Source organism: Elephantulus edwardii, unplaced genomic scaffold (genome assembly GCF_000299155.1).
Source record: "Elephantulus edwardii isolate Elephantulus edwardi_28Jun2011 unplaced genomic scaffold, EleEdw1.0 scaffold00215, whole genome shotgun sequence".
Lineage (NCBI taxonomy): Eukaryota > Metazoa > Chordata > Mammalia > Macroscelidea > Macroscelididae > Elephantulus > Elephantulus edwardii.
The window spans coordinates 4,754,234-4,775,860 of NW_006399965.1; positions in this window are offsets into that span (position 1 = coordinate 4,754,234).

The following is a 21,627-nucleotide window of genomic DNA, read 5'->3' on the forward strand; positions in this document are numbered from 1 at the left end:
ATTAAAACTAATAAAATTTAATAATAATTGAAAAAATTTATATAAATGTAAAACTTTCTACCAAAAAAGAAAAGTAACATTTGTTTAAGATATATTTTCTTTATCTAAGAATCTAAGTCTTAATTGAGTTTAGTCAAGTGAAAAACAGGTACTACAAAAGTGTTTTTGGTTTTACAAACTGCATGACTGTGCTTACCTGAATCATCATGAAATATTTTCAAACATAGGTCATAATATAACTTAGTTTATTTAGTACTTATTTTATTTTCTTTGTTTAATTTTTGTCATAATTTGCTTTATTCTTTACAAAATGCCGCAAATATTTTAGAGGGTCGTATCTGGTGGTATTGCTGTTATGTGCCGTTGAGTGGCTTGTGACTCATAGCAACCCTAAGTATAGCAGCTCTGACCCTGGCCCTGCCCTGAGCCAGTCTCACTGACACTGTCACACCTAATCCCATTGCCTGAGCTAGCCTGTCAATTCATCTCAGCCAGGGCCTTCCTCTCCTGTGTTGTCCCTCCACCGTTCTAAGCATGAGGTGCTTCTCCAAGGACTGGACCTCATAGACATGTGCTTCAAAGTATGTGAGACAGAGCTTCAAAATCCTTCAAAAGCCTCCAAGGAGAAACTTGGTTTCACTCTCTCCAAGACAGACCTATTTGTTCTCTCTGCTGCCCATGGTATGTTCAACACTCTTCTCCAGCACCACAACTCAAAGACATCAATTCTTCTGACATCCTCACTTGTTGTCCTTACCCATTGACCTTGATTCTATTCCATCTGAATTTAAAAGACATCTCAGGAACAGCTTAGAGGCCTTGAACACTAATGAGTGAAGAACAGAAGAACTGTGGAAAGATCAAGAATATCATCCAGAAAGAATGCAAACATTACAAAGACAGAGGAGGAAGAAAAGACGGAGGATAGTATGTTGCACTTGAGCGCCAAGAAGCCAAAGCAAAGAGAAGAAACCGACAAGTTTAAGATCTGGTGTAAGCATACAAAAATTTACCCATAATCTTCTTTTTATTTTTCCTTTGCTTCCCTTCATTGTTATATATTCATTATTTCTCTTGATTGGTTCTGTTTTCTTACTACAAAGGATAAATTCTAATACTAACTATTCAAAAAGCACAGTCGTACCTCTCTCGTAGGAAAAAAACATTTCCCCTGCAAATGAGATTTGTAACCCATTTCTAATTGTGTTAGTAAAGGAATCTGGAAGTGTACAGCCACGTGGTCAATGCATACATACTTACATTCTGTTATGTCCTAAAAATCACCTCTCCAAACAAAAAAAATCCATAATGTTGTCTTGACTATTTTTGAAAGCTTTATACATCAGCATTAAGCATGTGACTGAGGGACTGACTATAATGAGAAATTCAAAATGTTCTCTAGATAACAGTTGTCAGAAGGGGCAAAGCACTGCTCTGTGCATGTGTGTGTCTGTGTGTGTAAATTTCACTGCAAAATCGTGAAGAACTTTTTTCACAACAGTTGTTATTGTTGTTGTTATGTGCTGTCAAGTTACCTGTGACCCATAGTGACCTTATGTACAGCCCCTCTGAAGCCTGCCCTGTCCTTAGCCAGTTTCACTGATTCCAACACACCTACCCGCATTTCCCCAGTTACTGTATCAATCCATTTCATCAGATTCTTACTCTCCTGTGCCATCCCTTCACCATTATGGGCATGATGTCCTTCTCTAAGAACCAGACCCTCCTCGCCATGTGCCCAAAATATGTGAGACAGAGCTTCAAATCCTACTCTTCAAGGAGAACCTTGGTTTCACCCTTTCCAAGACAGACTTACCTGTTTTCTTGGCAGTCCATGGTATCTTCAAGACTCTTCTGCAGCACCACTATTCAGAGAAATCGATTCTTCTTCTGTCATCTTTAGTCATTGTTCAGCTCTGTGATGCATAGCAAGTAATGGCAAAGAACATGGCCTGGATCAGGCACACCTTAGTCTCTAGACTGACATTGCTGATTTTCAGTACTCTGTAGAGACTCCTGACAGCAGATTTTCCCAATACAATTTGTCTTTTGATTTTCTAACTGCTGGTGCCAAGAGTGTTGATTGTGGAGCAGAGAAAGCATTAATTGTTAACAACTTATCCATCCGGCATGGTGCTGTCAATTGGCCCATTAGTGAGAATCTTCATCTTCTTGATGCTAAGCTTCAATCCATATTAAAGATTACAGCCCTTGACCTTCTATAGGAAGTGTTTTCTGTCCTCCAAAGTTTCAGCTAGCAAAGTTGTGTCATCTGCATAATGTAGATTGTTGATGAAACTTCCTCCATTTCTGATGTCCCATTCCTCCTCATAAAGCCCAGCTTCCCGGAACGATCTGTTCTGCGTATAGATTGAAAAGGTATGGAAACAGTGACAAACAATGTATTCAAACTTGTAAATAAATCAGAATAAAATAAAGAAATCATAAAGCAACATAAAAAAGTTTTTAAAAGTTTAATTTTAAAAAAGGGTATGGAAACAGGATGCATCCTTTCCTAATTTTGAATCATGCAGTGTCTCCTTGCTCTGTTCTGAGGACTGCTTCCTTGCTCAAGTATAGGTTACACATAAGCACTATCAAGTGTCCTGAGATTCCCATTTTCCTCAAGGTTAGCCACAATTTGTTGTGATCCACACAGTCAAATGCCTTTGCATAGCCAATGAAAAACAGATAGACACTCCTTTGTTACTATTTGCTTTCAGGCAAGATCCATCTGACATTGGTGTTAAGGTCTCTAGTGTCACAAACTCTTCTATACCCAGCTTGTATTTCTAGTAGTTCTCTGTTTATGTACTGTTCCAGTCATGTCTGGATAATCGTCAGCAGGACATTGCTGCAACAGTAATAAATTAAAACGTACATTCATTCATTCATTCATTCATTTATTTCTCAAATCTATTTAACTTTTGAATGGCTCTACAACCAATACTAAAAATTCAACCTTTCTAATAATGTAGTAAAATAGAAGAGTTCCTCATGTTCAAATTGTCCCAGTTAAGTTGTCTTAAATAGAAAACTGAGGCATGCTCTCCTCTTCAATTGATCTATATGTATGCTGTTAGGTGCGATTGAGTAGACCATGACTCATAGCCATGCTGTCTTCCTCTCTTTCACAGACTCTCCATTTTTCCCAGCATGATGTAATTACCCAAAGACTTGCTACTCCTGAAAACATGTCTACCGTATATGAGATAAAGTTTCACCCTCATACTTCAGGGAGAACCTTAGCTGGACTTCCTCTACAAGACTTGCTTGTTGTTTTTGCAGTCCATTTCAAAAGTCCTGGATTATTCTGTCATCCTTTACCATCATCCAATTTTCAATTGTATAGCAAGCAACTGAAAAGATCATGGCTTAGATCAGGCTAATTCTAGGTTTAAATGGACTTTGTTGTTCTTTAGCATTTTGTTTTTTATTATAATATTTTTATTTTAATTGTGATTTTAATGAAAGATTACAGAAAAATTTAATTTTCATTCATTCATTGTTGTACACTTCCTCCCTCTCCCTCCCTTGCCCCATCCCCAGTTCACTTAACTGCTTTTTAACAAACAAATATTCACTCATTGCTGCACCTTTCCGCCCTCATCCAGTCCTCTTTGCAATGTACCTCCTGTTCTGGACTGTTATCTTACAATAGTGCCTAATCACATATTTCTTTTAAACAATTCTTTTCTTCATCTGTGCCAATACAGTGTTCAGTATCTATACACTCTTTTCCTATTCTCCTCCCAACCCCCCATGTCAGTCCTGCTTTATAAAGGTGGTGTCATGCAGTATTTGTCATTTTGAGACTGAGATATTTCACTCAGCATAATATCCTCAAGGGTCTTCAATGTTGTGGAACATTTCACGAGTTCATTATTTTTTCAGTGCTGCATAGTATTCCATTGTGTGAATAGATCATAGGCTTTTCTATGCATTTATTTATTTGTTGGTAGTCACTGGGGTTGTTTCCATCTGTTATTGTGAATAATGCAACAATAAACATGGTTATGCATACATCTGTGTGGATGACGGTTATAGTTTCTTTAGGATATAATCTCAGTGGTGGTATTGCTGGGTCAAATGGTGTTTCTATGTGAAACTTTCTGAGAGAGCGTCAAACTGCCTTCCACAGTGGTTGCACCAATTTACTATCCCACATGCAGTGAATACGGGTTCCAATCTCTCTACAACCTCACTAATATTTGTTATTTGCTGATTTTTTTTTAACTTTTCTGCTATTGTTAGGGCAAGATGATATCTCATAGTCATTTTCACTTACAACTCTCGGATAGCTCAGATTTTGAAGATTTCTTCTTGTGTTTCTTTGCCATCTGAATACCTTTTTGATAAATTGTCTATTCATATGCTGCGCCCATTTTATGATTGTGTTATTTACATTTTTCTTCTTAAGGTGCTGAAATATTCTATAAATTTTAGCTATGCTTATCAGATATGATATTACCATGATCTTCTCAATTGCTTGCTATGCATCTGAGAGCTGAACAATGACTTAGGTTGATAGAGAAGCATCAATGTCTTTGAGTTGTGACACTGGAGAAGAGTATTTAACATACCATAAACTGCTAACAGAACAAATAGGTATGTCCTGGTGAAAGTAAAACTTGGTTGCTCCTTGGAGGCAAGAATTTGTCCCACATTCTTTGGGGATGTTGTTGGAGAAGGACATCAGGCTTGGAGTGTTCGAAGATCAGCATGGGAAAGGAAGTCCCTGGATTAGATGGATTGACACAATAACTGCAGCAATGAGGTCAGGTGTGTCAGAGATGGTGAGGTTGACTCAGGATAGGGCAGGTTGCAGAGCTGTCTACTTTTCATAAGTGGAGAAGGATTGACTCAGTGATTGGGGTTATGGGAGTAGATGGGTTGGAGACAATGGAATTGGTGCAGGATGGAACAAGGTTGTACATAGGGTCACTAACAGTTGCAGGTGATTTGACAGCACATAACAGCAACAACATCTAATGAGTAGTTGACCACTTCTTCATACTACTAATATTAATGTTTGTCTCTCTACCATGTTGAAATCTTTGGCCATTTCCATTTTTATATTCCAGATCATATTTTCTTGCGTTTCTGTTTTTGCAAGTTCTGTTTTGGCTGTACCCTTCCAACCCTAATATCCTCTTTCTAGGATGGGTGCCTCTGGGCAGCATGTATGTAAAACAGAGCTTCAACATCCTTGCCTCCAAAAAGCATCTTAGTTTCACTCTCTCTAGAACAAATCTGTTGTTCTCTTGGCATTCCATGGTCTGTTCAATACTCTTCTCCAGCACCACAACTCAAAGGCATCAATTCTTCTGTCTTCCTTAGGGATTGCCCAGGTCTCTGATTCATAGTAAGTAATTGTAAAGGCTGTGGCCTAGATTAGGTGCACTTTAGTTTCTAGGTCGGCTTTGTTGTTCTTTAAAACTCTGGAGTAGTCCTTGACATGATGTCCTTAATGTCATGGCCTCTTCTAAACCCAGCTTGTATTTCTGGTAGTTCTCCAGTGAAGTACTGTTCCAGTCGTGTGTGTACGCACGTATATACACACATAAATATATGCACACACTTACAAAGGAACTCTTGCTTTCCCATAGGAAGTTTGCACTGCTAGACCAAAAATGATGTCTCTCTGCTGATTCTAATTCGTTAGTAACTCCACCGTATAAAGCTGGGCAATCTCTTCACTGTTGATTTTTTAACCTCCAAAATCCCACTAGCAAGTAAGGTATGAGTCACTTCTGACCCCAGAGTAAAGAGTTTATATTTAGATGTTTCTGGGAAATATGGAAAACAAATCTGCATAAGTTTGCTTCAGAATAAACAACTGCAATTTCTATGGATTAAGAAAACTAACAAACAACAGCAAATAACCATCAAGCTAATTTAATAGCAAGGATTTAGCAGGCAAAAAATTTATTCTCTTATGAAAAATAATTTTCTGTCTGCTCTCTGCAAGGAATGTCTGGACTTGAAATTAGAAGCACTAATTGCTTAGTTTAGGTACTCCTGGGATATATAAGTGTCAGAAGGCCAAAATACAAGTACAGGTATTAGAAAATGTGTTAGCATCAACTGGCAGTTCGGTTCTGGCCCTGCAGATATTTTGATTAAAAGAAAGTTTGGAAAGTGAGAATAACCGTAGGGAATACTAGTTTAAAAGCTTGGGCGGCAGGAGAGCATAAGGCAGAGCAATCAGAACATCCTTTGAGGATTTTTTTCTTCTTTAATACTCCTAAGAAGGCTTCCTGATGACCCTGATGACTGGCCTTACGGCTGCAGCCCATTTCTATGGTGTTCTTCCTCCTGCGGAGACATAATGTCATTGCTGGTCATATGTCTGCTCTTGTATGCATGTCTCTAATACCCAGATGTACATGAAATGTTCCTATAGCACAGGTTACATGCTTTGCAAACAGACAATTTTTTTTTAATTCTTCAGACATTTATGCTGAAATTCAGAACAGGTCTTTTTATATACATCCAGCTTCTCTGTTTTGTTTGTTTGTTTGTTTGTTTTTCTCCAGTGTGCTTAATTTCTGAAAAATCAGCTTGTTCCTCAGCTGTTCTGTGCTTCACAGTTTCTCTAGTCTCTGCAGAATTAAGGCCAAATGACAGGTGTCCTGGAAACAGCTTCTCTGCTGTGGTTGGGAGGCGGAAGAGCAGGCTAGGAGGACACATGTCCTTTGAGTAGTTTTAAATCAGTACCTTTTAGGATTTATATTTCATTTTTAATTGATAGACTTATTTTATGATGTTTTTGTTCTTTTTTTGTCATCAAACCAGAACTGACTAATAGCTGGCCTTCCAATTGGTTTTCAGAGGCTGTAATTGGCACAGCAAAATATCCATTTTTCTCCTAAAGAGTAGCTGGTGAATTTGAACTGCCTGCCTTCTAGGTGGTATAGCACTGGTCTGTGTGTTGCTGTACAGAGATAACTCGTGGTTGCTGTGATGCTGAAGCCTGTGACAGTGATGTGCCAATCGTGGTAATGGGCACCCATGGTGGACAGTGTTGGCTGGAGCTTCCCGACTAAATCAAGCCTGGAAGCAGGAGCGGCATCCACTTCCAAAATGGCTTGCCTCCGGAAACTCTATGTACGAATAGTGCTCAGGCTGTTCGTTCATAGGGTCGCTATGAGTCGTCTACGACTTGATGGCATTAAACAACAAACAACAGCCTTTGAGGTGGCAGTAACTCCTTACACACTGGGCCACCAGAGTTCCATGATTTTATTAAGAATCATAAAAATTAAAATGAATATAGAATGTAAAAGCATTTTCTGGATTCTCTCCCTAATCCAACTAACTTGTGCTTATTTCGAATACAGTTTTATGAATACATACTCACAAATCGTAAGTGAAGCCTTCAATGAACTTGCATGTTGGTATAATACTAAATAGGTGGGTTTCTGTGAAGTTTCCAGACCAAGATGAAATAGGAAGCAAAGCCTGTTGGCAAGTGATTACAGTTGAGTAACCATGACCTCAATGAAGATAAGGGACATCATCATCATTCCAGAAATTTTCCTTAAACCTTCATCCAAATTATTACACCTCAGCTACCTAGAAACTGCTACTCTGATTTAAAATATCATAGGTCTGTTTTGCCTTTTAAAAAATGTATGCATCTTTTGGTTTTGCTTTCCTTTGCTCAAGAAAACTAATTTTTCATTTTCCTTATTGAATTGCATGTGTCAGCAGTTTGTTCCCTATTTTTGTCTGAGCAATACCAGCAGTCCCCGGGTGCCAGGGTACCCCGTATGGACACCCTGCATTTACCTTTTAATATCACGTCAGTTTACCCTCCCTTTGAAACAACTGAACCAATTCCTACTCACAACAGATTCTTCATCACTTCCTCCTACATTTGCTGTACAGATGGCTTTTAAATCATTTACACCTTTGTGTCTTTTCTTGCACTAAATTAAGGCTAAATATGCCTCATGGCTAAAAATTCTTAAAGACATAGGAACAGATCTCAACGCTAAGCCAGTGGCTGCGTGTATTCCATTTTACATGCATATCGCATTTTGTTAAAAATAATTTTATTGATAGACATAAATTAATTTTAAACACAAATGACTAAAAAATATGCTTAACACTTAAAAGGATTGAGAAAATATATAACACTTAATTTTCCTCATTGTGAAACATACATAGACCAAGATGATGTTCTTGAAACAGAATGAGGGAATACTGTATGGTTTAAAATTAAGAAAGTATGTTTTAGGTTTGTATTCTTTCTTTTTAACTATTCAATTTGTATGCTGACCAAATAATTTGAGAATCTGGGTTATAGAAGAAAAATTTGGCATCAAGACTGAAGGAAGACTCATCAACGACTTATGAAAATGAAGGAAACTTGCTTTCTGAACGTGAAGAGGATGTGAAATACTTGCTGCTGAAGATAAGACTACAGCTTTCAATACAGATTATGTCTCAAAATCAAGAAAACAAAAATCTTCACTGCTGAACCAATGAGGCAATACCATGATAGAACGAGAAAAGGTTCTAGTTGTCAACAATTTTATTTTACTTGACTCAGCAATCAACGTCCATGGTACAGCAGTCAAGAAATCAAAAAATGTATTGCATTGGAAATTCTGTTGCTCTGAAGAGCAAGGATGTCAAATTAAAGACTAATAAGTGCCTGAATCAAGTCAAGATCTTTTCATTTGCTTCTTATGCTCCTGGAAGTTGGACAATGAATATGGATAACAGAAGAAGAATTGAAGTCTTTTAATAGTGGTGTCAGAGAAGAGTATTGACTGTTTAAAGGACTGCTAAAAGAACCAGCAAGCTTGCCTTAGAAGACATAAAACCAAACTGCTTCTTAGAGACAAAGATGGTACAACTTCATCTCACAAACCTAGACACGTAATCAGGAGGATCAGTCCTTGGAAACATACCCCAGGCTGGAAAAGGTGGAGAATCAGAGAAAGAGATGAAGACCCTCGATGAAATGACACAGTGACTGCAGCAATGGGCTCAAGGATTTTAGAGAAAGTGAGTCTGTTGCAGGATAAGGCAAAGTTCAGATCTACTGTTTAAAGGGTTTCTATGAATCATATTCAACTCCGTAACACCTAATAATAACATACAGTTGTTTCTGTGACTTTCTTTTTCCCCCATTCAGGATGCCATCCTCGACTTACTTCCTTAAATGTCTAAATGGATATACCTGATTATTTCCCAGGAATGTACTACCAAAGACATTCCCAAAATCCAAACCTCATTCCTCTCAAGACAGAAGCAACACATAGCTGACCCTCCAGCTGGATTTCTGAGGCTGTAAGTTCTACTTAATCTTCTCTACAAAGCTGTAAAAGCACTGTTGCTGCTGCTGCTGCTGCTGTTGTTGTTGTTGTTTTTAGGTGCCATCTAGTTGAGTACAACCCATAGCAACGATGTGGGGGAAAAAAATCTGAACCCTGTTCTAGCCTGTGCCATCCTTACACATCCTGACACACAAGAGCCCATTGTGGCAGTCACTGAATCAAGTCACATGATTGAGGGTCCTCCTTTTCTCCGTCGACCCTCCATCATTCCTAGAATCATGTCATTCTTCAAGGAATAGTCCCTCCTAGAAACATGCCATAAGCATGTGAGGTGAAAACTCGCCATTCTTGCCTCCAACAAGCACTCTGGCTGCACCCTCTCCAAGACATATTTGTTTGTCCTCTTAGCTGTCTATGGGATGTTCAGTGCTCTTCTCCAACATCACAGCTCAATGGTGTCAGTTCTTCTTCTGTCATCCTTACTCATCGTTCAACTCTCAGATGTATAACAAGTGAATGGAAAAACTATGGCCTGAATCAGATGCACCTTAGTCCTCAAACTGACATCATTACTCCTCAGTAATTTGGAGAGGTCCCTAATGGAAGATTTTTCCCAGTGCAATATGGATCCAAGCAAGATGAAGCTGTTAACAGTTTCAATCTCCTCTCCATCCATCATGATGTTACTTATTGATCCAGTGGTAAGAATCTTTGTTTGTTTGTTTTTTATATTGAGAAACAATCCATGGAGGCTGCATTTTGATCTTCTGCAACAAGTGTCTCAAGTCCTCCTCACTTTCAGGAAGCAATGTTGTATCATCTGCATAATACAAATGACACAATACTTATGAGTCTCCCTCCAATCCTGATGCCACACTCCTCTTCATAGAGTCCAGCTTCTCAAATAATTTGTTTAACATACAGATTAAATAGGTATGGAAAGAGAATATAATCCTTCTTAATTTTAAACCACACAGCATTCCCCTGCTCTGTTCGCACAACAGCCTCCTGTGCCCAGGTATAGGATCTGCATGAGCACAATTTAGTGCTGAGACTCCCATTCTTCTCAATGTCAGCCACAATGTGCTATGATCCACATAGACAAATGGTTTTACATAGTCAATAAAGCAAGAATTAACATTCTTCTGGCATCCTGTACTTTCAGTCAGGAACTATCTGACATCAGCAATGATATCCTTGCAAAACCACGCCTTTTCTAAACTCTACTTAAACTTCTGGCAACTCCCTACCTATGAACTCTTCTAGTCTGTTTTGAATGATCTTCTGCAGTATTTTGTTTGCATGTGATATTGAGGATATTGTTTGACAGTTTCCACATTCAGATGGATCACCCTTCTTGAGAATACGAACAAATAAAGACCTCTTCTCATTCATTGGCCAGACAGCCATCCTCCAAATTTCCTGACATCAACTGGTGAGTGATTCCAGGCTGCATCTCTTAACTGAAACAAGTCAATCTGTATCGCATCAATTCCTGGGGCCTTATTTTTGACCAGTGCCTTCAATACAGCTTCCACTTCCTCCTTCATTACCATTGGGACCTGTTCGTATGGTGCTTCCTGAAATTCTTCAGTGTCAATCTGTTTGTTCTGGTACAGTGATTCTCTGTATTCCCTCCATCTTCTAATCTCATCTCAGAAATTAGGGAACAGAAACAAGAGGTTAAATATCTTGTACCTTATCACATAGCTAGCTCTCTCATTTCTACATCATTAACTACTAAATAGAACTTCCTTTCTTGCTTTATTGATGAAGCACCTTCTTGGGAATATTTTTTAAAATATTAATTCAATTGCATTAGGTTTTTAACTTAATTACCTCTTTCCCCCCAAAAGCTGGTAGTTCCATCTATTGTTTAATTGGTTTTCTCTAAGCTTGTCATTAAATGTGTGAATAGCCCACTGACTAATGCTCTTTAAATTGCAAAATCCCTTTCCCACGCTCTTAGTATCCTCTGTGTCTGGCCCTGTTTCTATTCACTTTTCTTTTCTCTCCTGTTGCTGGTTAAATTTCTGCCTTGTTGGCCTCTATTTCTTTTTCTTGGCTTTTCTATAGTCTTTTCTCCTTCAAGGAGGTTGCATTTGTTGTTATCTCTGCCTAGAATGTTATTCCCCCAGTTCTTAGCTTAGCTGGTTTTTTGTGATTCTTGAAGGAGGATTGTGCTCAGCTGTCAGCTTCTGAGAAATCACCTCAGCCATCCAATACAAAGTAACCTCCACTGTATCTCCCTGTCTCCTTATTTGATTAACTGCATTCCATGATAAGAATATTAATTTTGTTTTTCTTCTATTATTATACTAGTTTATTTACAAAATTCAAATACATAGTTTTCCAGAACAGATTCGTCCAATTTTCCTAACCCCACCACCCATCAAGCTGTACAACCCCATGATCAATACCCCCCTCCCCTACACATCCTCATTCCTCTGCTTCAAGCCTCTCCCTCCTTGGATCCTCAGACTCTTTCTACAATAATGGTTTTATACAATATTTGTCCCTGTGAGACTGATAGTTCATTCAGCATAATGCTCTCCTGTCCTTCCCAAGTTAGGTAATAATTTACAAAAGCATTGCTCTTGCGTACTGCATAGTATTCCATTATGTAAAAAGTACCATAATTTCTCAATTCATTCATTTGTGATTGGACATCTGGGCTGTTTCCATGTTCTTGAAATAGTGAATAATGTTGCTAGAAACATTGCTGGACAAGTCCCCATTTGTGCCTCAGTTTTCATTTTCTCAGGGTATATTCCAAGTAGTGGAATATTTGGTTCATATGGAATTTCTATATTTGTCTTTTTTAAGGAAGTGCCTTCCGGAAACTTTTTTCAACAGAGTGAAAAGAAAACTGGACTGCTACCTGCAGAAAACTGAAATAGGATTCACATCTCATTCTACATACAAAAATCAAATCATGGTAGATCAGAGACCTGGGAGTAAAACCAAAACCATAATGTTCATAAGAGACAAACTGGGATCAAGCTTAGAAGCACTAGTCCAAGGTATAAAGAGACTGCTAAATATAACCAGAAATGCACAATCTAAAAAGGATAAAACTGATGCATGAGACCTTCTAAAGATTAAATCCATGTGTGCATCAGAAACGTTTTCCAACAGGGTGAAAAGAAAACCTACTGATTGGAAACAATTGGTAATACCATCTCAGACAAGAGTCTCACAACGAAAGTCTACAGAATACACCTGGGCCTCCACAAGAAAAAGACTGATAACCCAATTACAAAATGGGCAAAAGACACTGAAAGAATTTTCACAGAGCAAATATTGAAAGGCTAACAGACATATGAAGAAATGTTCAATATCACTGGCAATAAGAGAGATGCAAATCAAAACCCTCTGAGGTATCATCTCACTCCAATAACAGAGGCAAAGTTTAACAAGGAGCAAGTAATAAATGTTGGAGAGGATGTAGTGAGAAAGAAACTCTTATACATTGTTGGTGGGGTTGTAAAAAGGTAAAAACATTAATTTCTTAGTTTATTTGTGTATGATCACCTAGAGATCTGGAAAGTTGAGTTAGAAATTCATGTGCCTTATTCACCATTCATTAACTCACAACAACTAGTACTGTACAGAGCACAAGGTGTTGTTGTTTTTGTTATGTGCCATTGAGTTGCCTGCAACTCATAGCAACACTATGTACAATAGCGCTAATTCCTGCTTTATCCTGTGCCAATCTTATTGTCTCTGATACACGTGGCCCCCCATTACCCCAGTAAACACACTTCTCCAGCACCACAGCTTAAAGACATCAAATCTCCTTCTATCATCCCTAGTCATTGTCCAGCTTTCCAATGCATAGCAAGTAAATGCAAAGACCATGGCTTATATAGGCACACCTTAGTCTCCAGACTGGCATCATTGCTCTTTAATACTTTGGAGAGGTCTCTGACAGCAGACTTTCCCACTGCGATTCGTCTTTTAATTTCCTGGCTGTTGGTACAAGAGTGTTGTTTGTAGAGCTAAGCAAACTGAAGCACAGCTGAAGAGCTGCTGTTGTTGTTGTTATGTGCCGTCAAGTCACCTGTGACTCACAGTGACCCCATGTACAACAGCCCTAAACCCTGCTCTATCCTGTGCCAATCTCACTGTCTCCGACACACCTACCAGCATTACCCCAGTCACTAAATCAATCCACCTCATCAAGGGTCTTCCTCTCCTGCACTGTCCCTCCACCCTCCCAAGCATGATGTCCCTCTCTAAGGACTGGTCCCTCCTTACAACATGTCCAAAGTATGTCAGATGGAGATTCAGTATCCTTGCCTCCAAGGAGCAGCTTGGCTTCACCCTCTCTAGGATGAACTTCTTTGTTCTCCTAGCAGTCCATGGTATATTCAATACTCTTCTCCAGCACCACAGCTCAAAGGCATCAACTCTCCTTCTATCATCCCTAGTCATTGTCCAGCTCTTTGATGCATAGCAAGTAATTGCAAAGACCATGGTCTATATCAGGTGCACCTTAGTCGTCATACTGACATCATTGCTCTTCAGTATTTTGGAGGGGTCTCTCACAGCAGATTTCTCAGTGCAATTTGTCTTTTAATTTCCTGGCTGCTTGTACCAAGAGTATTGATTGCAGAGCCAAGTAAACTGAAGCTGTCAACAATCTCAATTCTTCATCATCTATCATGTTGCTGCCAAATTAGCCCAGAGTGAGAATCTTTTTTTGTTTTTTGTTTATTTTGTATGTTGTGCTTCAATGAATTTATAAATGTCATCACTGTCCACATGACTAGTAGTCCTACTTAACTGAAATTATTCTCAATTGATTCTCACACTAATTTATTTAAAGTAAAAAAGCAAGTGCAAGTAAAAGGATTATAGAGACATATATTTATTAAAAGGATTGTACAGACATTTTAAAAAGTTCTTTGGTGACCTCACTTTTACAGAAACAGCACAGATACCATTATGAGATAGATTATCTATGCAATTCAGCACTGTGTTTTATAAAAGGGAATGTATAACTGAAGCTGCATATTTTTTAATGTCACCTCGGTATATTTCCATCTTTTATCTATAGATGTGGATTTTAATTAATGATTATATCTCACGTTAGACTTCTGAGAAACACCCCACTGACCAAAAGTGAGAAAGCAGCAGGCAACATTTCCAAGGACACCACTGTGCGATCACATATGTCCATTCACATGAAGAGAGACCCATTTAAAATCTCGCAGTGTGGTGTTACTAATGGTCCTCAGCTGGACAGCCCTCTGAAGAGTACATATTTGATTGGAATGCAATTTTCTTTCCTGTAGGTAGAAAAGGGTCAAGTCCTCAGAGAACACAGGAAGGAATGATGACGGCGGAGGATGGCAGGAAGAACAGCTGTTAAGTGCAGTGTATAGCGCTTGAGAAAAGTCCTCATTAGTCCACATAAATACTGCAAATACAGAGTCTCTAAAACCATAGTTTGAAGACATGGCTGTTTCTAAAACCAATTTTTCTCAGGCTCATCAGTAAGCCAAGTAATTTAATATCTAAAATAGCCAAATGAAATTGCATTATTGAGGTAAGATGATTTTATAATGATTCGGTAATATGTTTGGCAACTACTCCTAGACATAAAGTGGTTAAATAAATAAGACTTCTAGTTTTCTCTTACATAATCACTAAAGAGTTCATGAGTCTTTCCTAATTTTCAGAATTTAATTCCTCAACCTAATGGATGACTTAAAGCATAGAAATGAGATAATTTTTAAAATGCTGTTCAGATGTCCTATTTTTAAAGGTTAAGATAAAAGTTCTTTACCCACAATGGTCAAGCTCCTTTCCTCCTCCTACTGTCGTTGTTGTTGTTGTTGATTGTCTTCTGAGCTGAGCACGACTCATAGTGACTCTATGAATAAAAGGCCTGAAGCCCCTCTACAACTTTTGACATTTATCAAAGTTCAGAGAGCTTCTGGAGGCATGTTGTTTAGAAAGTGGATGCCACTCCTGCTTAGGATATTTATTCTAAGTAAGAACTGAACTGGAGAGAACAGGGATTTGGGCAAACCAGGCCTGGCATATGCAAGGATCAGGATCCAGACTGCAAACAGGGGGATTAACTAAATAGCTGCAAGCTGATTGGTGAGAGCCTTTCTTTCTGCGTCAAAGAATACAGGAAACTAAAGCTACTTACAAACACACATACGTACATAAACTGAGATGCAATGGCAAATCATCAGAAGATTTATCCTTAGAGAAACCTCATGGGTCCATACAAAAGACTTACTGTTGTTTACTATCAAAAAGGAAAAGGAAAAAAAAAATAGAAGAGTAACTCAAAAGCAGGCAATGCATAAAGAACTAAAAAGGCGAAATCAGATTTAGGGTTTATGAGAAACATGAATATACACAGATGTCATACAGAGAAGGCTTTCTACATGTTTAGTGATGAAGGGGATGTGAGATATTGCGTTGGAAAAACCGAGTGCCACAGAGCCAGAGATGCCAGTTTAAAGGCTCAGGTGGGCCTGATACAAGCCACACTCCTTTAAATTGCTTCCTGAGCATCTGGAAGTTCGATAATGAGTAAGGATGAGTAAGGAAGAAGAATCTACATCTTTGAACTGTGTTAAGAGACTAATCCTGGATGGACTGGCAAAAGAACAAACAAGTCTGTCTCGGAGGAAATGAAATCAAGGTGCTTCTTAAGAGAGAAGACTCTGATAGGGTATTATGGTTATTACAAGAGTCCAGAATTAAGGTTGCATAGTGGAGTGTACTCGGGCAGTGGGAGGGGTGCAGGGGGATTTTATACCAAAGAAGGCATTTTTCTTTTACTTTTCAAAGAGAGGAGCGAACTGGGGGAGAGGTGGGGAGAGGGCTGGGCAGGGAGAAAAGTGAAACAATGAATGAATGAAAATCCAAAATCTCTGTAAATGTTCAATAAATTAATAAAATTTAAAATAAAAAAAAAAGAGAGACAAGAATCATGAAGCTTGGTCTCACATATGTTAGACATGTTGCTAGAAAGGATGAGTCTTTGGAAAAAGACATCATGCTGAGAAAGGTGGAACCTTAGAAGAAGAGTGGAAGACACTCAGAAGATGAATTGACCGCGTTACTGTAATAGGATTGGGTATAATTGTCAAGACAGGAGTCTAGAATGAAAGCTGCACAGCGCAGTGGACTCGGGGGAAGGGACTGCATAACAATGAGGCTGTTGGGTTTTTAAAAACAAAACAAAACAAAGAAACAAAAAAACCAACAACAAACCAATGAGTTTTTCTTTTACTTTTCTAGGAGAAGAGTAAATTTAGGGGGAGGGGTGGACAGGGAGAAAAGTGCAACAATGAATGACTGGAAACCCTAAGTCTCTGTAAACTCTCGTTAAAATTATTTTTTTTAAAAAATGGCCTCCAAAAGTGATGAGAACGGCACAGGACGGGGCAAGGGTCAGATATGTTGCTATGAGTCGTAATGAACTTGATGGAACCTAAAACCAACACAGATACCTATGTCTCTGTGTGCGTGTGTGTGTGTGTGTGTGTGTGTGTGCGCGCGCGCGCGCGCGCATGTATACATGGAGCTCTGGTGACTAAGTGCTAAGAAGCTATGCCGTTAACCTAAAGGTGCCAGGTTGGAATCCCCCAGCTGCTTTGTGGGAAACAGATGGGCGATCTCTTGCTGTGACATTTATTGCCTCTGAAAACCCACTGAGGGGTCACTATGAGTCTGATCCAAATCTTTAGCACATAACAACAAATTTATCTGTTTATCTGCCTGTCTACCCATCTATATGTCCGGAGTCATGAAATCTCAGCTCATAGCAAACAACACTATAGGGCAAGGCAGACCTACCTCACTGGGTCTCTAAGCTGTCATCTTCACAGAAGCAGATTTTCTCTTTTTTCCCATGGAGTGGCTGCCAACTGACGGTAGGGTTAGCAACCAAGCCACTAGCTCCTGTGCCACCAGGGTGCCATGAGAGGTTAAAAAGAGTGCCAGAAATGAACAAGTCTGTAAAATACAACCAATAGGAAAATAATAAAGGGATCCATCAGTTAGAGGTCAAAACGAGATAGCGGCTTTGGCATATTGGAATTCAGCTGAGCAGAAAAGGAATGCTCTCAGGAAATGGCACCGCTACGCATTCTAACTTTCAAGACTCCTCTTTCCTTTATCCCTCAGATCAATTCTCTAATCAAGACTTGTTAGCTCCACAGCCAAAGGATAACGCGCAGGGGGCTGTGCTCCTAATTTAAAAACCTTAACTGGCTGTTCGAATCCACCAGCTGTTCATCAGGAGCAAAAATATCAATCTCATCTCATGTTATATACAGCTTTTTACAGCCTCAGGAACCCACTGGAGGGGCAGTTAGGAGTCAATTCTAACTTGAGGGCAATGAGATCCATGTTTCGCCTGCATTCTGCAGGCGCAATTATCTACGTAGGCGCAATTATCTACGTACGATGAGGCCCTGGAACAGCCTAACAGACGTTCTTCTCCCACTGTTTTCTCCTTGATATTCATGTAAAGGCATTTTTAGACAATAAAGACAGTAACAGTTCAGCATTCTATCAATTGTCTCCAGCCACACTTTGAATAAAATCTGAGTTCCTTGCCAAGGCCTCCAAAACTCTAATCTTCCCCTGAAGACCTCTCCGGTTTAACCTCACAGCACTCTCACTATTGATGAGGAAGTCATGGAGCTGAGCATCGGGGATTTCAAAGAAGTCTTTCTACGTGACCACAATCACACAGAATATGAGGGGATGAATGATGGCATGAAAAGCTGCTGAGAGAAACCAACTTTCACTTATATTACCTTTCCTTTTAATTAAATTGAAAACTATTTAAAGGAAAATGATAAAAAAGTACTGTACTGTGAACATTTTAAAGATATAAATCCATTCGTATTTATATCTCCACTTTGTCTGGTAGAGCAAAGAACCTATAAATGATGGTTGGATTGAACAGACGAATGAATAAATTGAGAATGTTTGTATTAGAGAGAGAAGGGATGAATGTATTAGACATATGTTAGTTTGGTTTGTTGTGTGTGGTTTGTTTTTGTCTGTCCCAAATTAATCATTGTTGACTTGACTTTGGGAAATTGCCCAGTCTTCACTGCTTGCAAACTGATTATAACTGTCATCATCCAGAGAATCAGACTTATCCTAGGCAAGTGGCCTGGTCTCATCCAGTCAGAGTCAACTTTTCTTTTGTAAATTTAAATCTTGTTCAGAATAAGGTGGATATAGGAAAATTAATGGAGATGGTTCATAAGTCGTAGCATCCTGAAGATGTTGCTGTTCTTGTTAGATGTTATCAAGTAGACTCCATAGCAACTCTACGGACGACAGATCTGAACCCTGCCATATCATGCACCATCTTCATCATCTCTGACACACTGGAGCCCATGACTGTAGTCAGTGTGTCAATCCATCGCATTGAAGGTCTTCCTCTTTTTCATTGACCTTCCACCATTCCAAGCAGGATGTCCTTTTCTGAGGAATAGCCTTTTCTAGAAACATGTCCAAGGTATGTGAGAGGAAGGTTCTCTATCCTTGTAATCAAGAAGCACACTGGCTGCACTTTCTCCAAAATATACTTGTACATTTGGCAGTCAGTGGAATATTCAGTACTGAAGAGTCCTGGATACCGCAACTCAAAGACATCACTTCTTGTTCTGTCATCCTTATTCATTGTCCAGCTCTCAGATGCATAACAAGTGATCAGGGGTGGGAGGGATGTCCTGAATAAGGTGCACCTTTGTCTTCAAACTGACATCATTGCTCTTTAATAATTTGAAGAGGTGCCTGACAGCAGACTTTCCCAATGCAATATGTTTCCTGATCTCCTAACTTCCAGTAGAAGGTGCTGGCAATTGAAATCTTTCTTCCATCTGTCATGATGTTGCTTATTGGTCCAGTGGTGACGATTTTTGTCTGCTTGATGTTGAGATGCAATCCATATTGGAGGCTTCTGCAGTAAGCCTTTCTAGTTCTCCTCACTTTTAGGAAAAAGAATAGTGTCTCCTATAGAACAGGATTTTTATGTGTCTTCCTCTAATCCTATGTGTCTTCACCTAATCATTCTTCATCACAGATTTCACTTTCTTAAATTATTTGCTCACCATGCAGATTGAACAGCTATGAAGAAAGGATACACCCCTGATGCACTTTTTCCTGATTTAAATAATTCGATGTTCCCCTGCTTTGTTTAAGCAACTTCTTAGTATAGGTATAGTCTCATCTGAGTATAATTCGTGTTCTGAGATTGCCATTCTTCTCAATGCTAGTCATAATCTGTTATGACTCACATGGTCAAATACTTTTGCATAGTCAGTAAAACAAATAGACAGTCTTCTGGTATTTTCTGCTTTCAGCCAGGATCCATCTGACATCAGCAATGATAGCCCTAGTAACATAGCTGCTTCTAAACACAGCATGAGCTTCTGCAGTTGTCAATGCACTATTCTAGCCATTTTGGGTGACAGCAGTCAGGAAATCAAGAGATGAATTGCATTTAGAAAGTCAGCTGTGAGGAACCTCTCAAGAGTACTGAAGAGCAACAATGTCAGGCTGGAGACTAAGGTGAGCCTGATCCGGGCTATAGTCTTCGCAATTACGTGCTATGCATCAGAGAGTTGGACAGTGAATAGGGTTGATAGAAAGAGAATTGATGCCTTTGAGCTGTGGTGCTGGAGAAGAGTGCTGAATATACCATGGACTGCTAGGAGAACAAACAGGTTTGCCCTGGAGAAAGTGAAGCTGGAATGCTCCTTGGAGTCAAGGATTCTGAAGCTTCGTCTAACATACTTTGGGCATGTTGCAAGGAGGGACTGGTCCTTGGAGAGGGGCATCATGTTTGGCAGAGTGGAGGGACAGGCAGAAGAGGAAGACCCTGGATGAGATGGATCGATTCTGTAAGTGGAGTGGTGGGAATGAGTGCATTTTAGATGGGGAGTTTGGAACAGGATAGAACGGCGTTTAGAGTTCTTGTACATAGGGTCACTATGAGTTGCAAGCGATTCGATGGCACATAACAACAACAACAATGATATTATTGATATCATTTGATAATTTCCACAGCTCATTGTATCACCTTTCTTGGTAATGGGAATGAATATGGATCTCTTCCAGTTAATTGGCCAAACAGGTGTCCTCTAATACCTGGGCACATTCAGGCCTTCATCTGTTGATTGAAACATGTCGGTGATATTCCATTGATTGCTGGTGGGTTATTTTTCACCAAAGTTTTAAGAGAATCTTCAATTTCTTCTTTCATTACCATTGACTCTTGTTAATATGATACTTCCAGAAATTCTTCCATTTCTACTAATTTTTTTTTCTCTTATACAAATCCTTTTATTACCCAGATTCTAGCCTTTCTCACTCTGGACGTCACTGCTGAGAACTCAGATGAAGGGCTCTCCAAAGCCCAGGGTTCACATCCATCCTAAATCTCATTCTGGAGTCTTTCTAGCCCAAAATGCAGAGAGCATGGTGTAAGAAGTATGAATTTAAGTCAATAGACTAGACTCTCCAAGTTCTTTCTATTAATTCTTAGCTCTTCATCAACCTTTCTGCGCCTCAGTCTCCCAATATGTAAAATGGAAATAATATTAATAGTTGCAATGAGATAAATCATATTAAGGTTGGACCTATCATGAAGCTCCCTGTGATTGTGCTGTTAGTCTAGTTTTCAGTGACAATTTATTCTTCCTTGTCTAGAGAGCTAAGTGTTCATTTTCTCTTCTTTCTTTCTTTTATGCTGTTAAATACCCTGTGTTCACCAACAGGAGCTTCCCCTGGCTCTGCTGTAGCCATGCCTGTTACACGGGCAGCAGGAAGCCCCACACAGGAGCTTTCCACCACACCTTTTGCTCTCTGAACACTCCCCAGGACTTCTATCCTCAGCATTTTCATTCCCTCTGACACCACTAAGCTCTCTGCGTCCCCCCACTCACTCAGTCCCAGAACCACCTGGGGAGTCCTCTCTCTGCTTTGTCCAGGACCCCTGGGTTGCTCCTGGCTTCAGCCTGTCTCTCCCCAGGTGACCTGGCATGGGTCCCCTCTGGGTCTTCTGGGTCAGCACTGTGTCCTACAGCTCTCAGGGCCGCATGCCTTCTCTTCCACCCTCACACACCTAGGATGGCGAGCACAGTGCCGCCCTTGAGCACCTCCATGGAGCCGGAGCAGACAAAGTACAAGGCCTGGAGAGCGTCGCCTTGGTGGATGAGGTACTCGCCAGGTGTGCAGAAGGCGGGCCGCAGGGCCAGGGACAGTGCCCGCAGGCAGCCTCGGCTGGCTGCCTCAAACAGGGGCAGCTGCAGGACCTCCTTGTGTAGATGCATGG